This window comes from Fistularia commersonii, unplaced genomic scaffold, assembly GCF_037954325.1.
Source record: "Fistularia commersonii isolate RoL2024-O1a breed Wild unplaced genomic scaffold, RoL_Fcom_v1.0 HiC_scaffold_58, whole genome shotgun sequence".
In the NCBI taxonomy this organism is placed as follows: Eukaryota; Metazoa; Chordata; class Actinopteri; order Syngnathiformes; family Fistulariidae; genus Fistularia; species Fistularia commersonii.
Window position 1 is genome coordinate 521,353 of NW_028234016.1, and position 3,648 is coordinate 525,000.

The window sequence follows — 3,648 nt, forward strand, 5'->3', positions numbered from 1 at the left end:
GCGAATTGCAGAAAGGGGTTTTGCTGTCCTCCGCTCCTCCGCTCCTCCGCTCCTCCGCTCCTCCGCTCCTCCGCTCCTCCGCTCCTCCGTTTCGGGCCCTGGAACTCCCGAGCCGCTGGACACAAGCGAATCACGGTCCGGGCTTCTGCTCTCCTCCGCTCCTCACCTCATCCGCTCCAGGCCCTGGTACTCCGTGTCCGCGGGAACCCCCCCCAACCCACAAAAACAAACTCTCACACACACACAAACACACGCACACACACAAAAACACACACACACACACACAAACACACAAACACACACAGACACACCTGAACTCATCATCGCTGTGCTGATAGCATTGGCCGAAACGTATCCACAACCAAACCAACATTAGCTCATCCAGTCATTCACATATGTGTGTGCCCAGAGGTCCGGGAGCTCCAGTCATAACTCCGGGTGATCTCTGTCCGGAGTAGGCTCACCTTAGCCGGTCTAAGGGGTCCTGCTGCCCCCCAGCTTCCCCGCCTTTGAGAAGAGACACATAACTCCGCTCTTCCGCTTCTCCGCTATGGGCCCTGGTACTCCCGATCCTCCGAACTCAGGTGAATTGCGTGACGTGCTTCTGCTCTCCTATAAGCCCCTACACACTTCGAACACGGCTGTTATCACCCTGTTACTGCATTTCAATGACACCCATTTGCTTTCGATCTCAGTGTCTGCCTCCGTACGGAAAAAGCGGGATGGGTGGGGGGGCATAAGCGCAATCGTGCTGTAAGTAATCAGAAGTTAATAGTGTTAACGGTTTGCGAGAAATTTTTAATGCTAGACAAAAAAAGAAAATTAGAAGGATATAATTAAATAAATAGATAGAAAAATAAAATTAAAAACGAAAAAAAAAAATTGTGAGGGGAATATAACATGTAATTAAGTTGGCGGTTCACAAGGAATCTCAGACATCAAACTGTTTTTAATTGAACATAAATAGTACACCCAAATATACAAATGTACAAATAAACATAGCAAGGTAGAACTGAATGTCAATGAAACAACCAGGGATGAGGAAGCAACGGACATCAGGACATTTGTTCTGTATGTAATGAGAAGTTAATAGTGTTACAGGTTTGTGAGAAATTTACAGTGCGAGACAAAAAAAGAAATTAAAAGGAAGTAATTAAATCAATAGATAGACAAATAAGAAATTAAAACGAAAAAAAAAAAAAAAAATTGCAAGGGGAATGTAACATGTAATCAAGTTGTTTTTTTTTTTTTGTTTTTTTTTTTTACCAAAAAAAAAAGGAACCTCGGACATGGGTAACTATATTTTTTTGTTTTCGGATTTTTCCATAAGTTTTAAGGATTTTTTTTTTTTTTTTTATATTTCAAAATCGTTTATGAAGACATTAAAATTTGGGGAGCATTTTTGCATTCTGTTCTTGTGAATGAAGAACTTGGCCAGGCCTAAAAGAACATTGACACAGAGTTCATCTGTTATGTTGCTTATAAGTAAACAGAATGTTATATCATCTTTTGAGAAGGAAACTGGTGACGATGGAATGAGAAGGAGAAAAAATATATGGTCAGTGGTTTCAATGTTGTCTTCAAAAAATGTACAAATATTATCTTCAAAATTAAAGCGTACCCTCGATAATTCCTTAGATGGGTAGATGTCAGTCATAATTTTGAAGTGGGTCTCTTTTGCCTTGGGGGTATGGGTAGAGTCAGATACATAGTTCGCAGCGTGGCAATCGATTCCTCATCAAATTTATTTAAAATATCCTTTTTTTTTTTTTTGACGTCCAGGGAATAAGTTTCCTGTGAAACATTTCCTAATAAAGGAGTTGCTGCGCTTTCTGTCCACAATTGAGATTCCCTGGAGTGATAGTCGGGGTAACTGTGGTTGTACGGTTCGGTGCGTCATTATATTTTTGGTCAGGAATACAAATTGTCGAGGCAGTGCGTTTCGTAACTTTTGCAACTCTAATATGGGAGGCTTGAATCTGTGTGTAGTACAGAACTGCTCATTGTCCAGAGGACTGCCAGTGTCATCCATCAAGTCAATTATTGACCATATACCTTTCTCAAAGCATTCCTTGTAAAACAGAGGTTTGTTGCCATGCAGTACATATCGATTGTTCCAAACTATTATACTGTGTGGTGAGAAATTGTGTACGTATATCATTTTCCAGTATAATAATATTTGTTTATGGAACTCTGAACATTTGACAGGAATCTTGTTGATATCCAAGTCAGAGATAAGCAGAAGACTCAGGCCGCCGACTTTGTTGAATAAGTAGTTTGGAGTACAATACCAGAAAGAACGATGAGGTTTGATCCAGGATTTCAACCAGTTCACCTTCAATGTCCCATTCAAGCAGTCCGACTCTATCACTTTCAGCCCTCCTTCACTTGTTTCTTTCACCATATGTGATTTTTCTTAGATGGTGTGGTCTGTTCCTCCAGATAAAGTTGAAATTGATTTGGTTAACAGATTTTACGAGTTGATTTGGAGCAGCATTGGAATACGCTGGGTATATACATCTGGATAAACACATCCATTTTAGTCAAATATATCTGGCCTAATATTGATAAATCTCTCTGGAGCCATATATTAGAATTAAGCTTTACTTTGATTCAGTTTAGATTCAATGTTCCTGGATTGATTTAACGTTTGGTCCTTGGATAGGAAAATGCTCAAGTATTTTATTTCTGATTTCATAGAAACATCGCTGATTTCCTTTAGTGGCGAGTCATGCAGCGCAAGAAGTTTGCATTTCTTTAAGTTTAATGACAATCCTGAAGCCTTGGAGAATGTTTTGGTTGTTTTCGGCACTTATTGGGACTTGATGTTCATTTTTCAAAACTAAGGTTGTGTCATCTGCCAGCAGGCTAATAACAATTTCAGTCCCCAGCACGTCTAACTTTTGGATATCGTTGCTCTTTTCAACATAAACGGCTAGCATTTCGGTAGCAATTATAAATAAATAGGGTGAGATGGGGCAACCTTGGGGGATTCCCACATCAACATGGAAGCTCGGAGTGGTGCCGCTTGGCAGGGTGACACAGCTATGAATATTCTCATAGAGCCCACGGATCACATTCCTGAATATTTAACCAAATCCAAAATGTTCGAGCGTTGCTATGATAAATGGATGTTCGACCGAGTCAAAGGCTTTAGAAAAGTCCAAGAAGGATATGCGGCCATTATCTTCAATGCGATACGCCTCTAAACCCATCGTTCGCCCCGACTCGGGGAATCCTAGAGCCTACTTGCACCCCCGCCCTAACTTAACTCCCTCACTCGTGGAGCTCCCTGAGCTCCACACATCCCGGAGCATCACGCCGACTCATTCACATTTGAATGATTGTCTTTATTTTATGTCCGCTAGATAGAGGCATCCGCACATGCGCATCAGTGGAGCTTCAGGCCGGCTGAGGCATGGACTGAAAATCATAAAGACATGTGTGATGAGCTAAAAGGAAGATAAGCATATTTTTATAATAAATGTAAGAAAGAGAGGGTAATGCAGCCTCAGGGCGGCACTGGCCCGTGTCTCTCCAAGCCTGCCTTTGGGGGGGGGGGGCACGGAGCAGTGTCTCCCTGTGCCGGTCCCAAGCCCGGATAAATGCAGAGGGTTGCGTCAGGAGGGGCATCCGGCGTAAAACGTT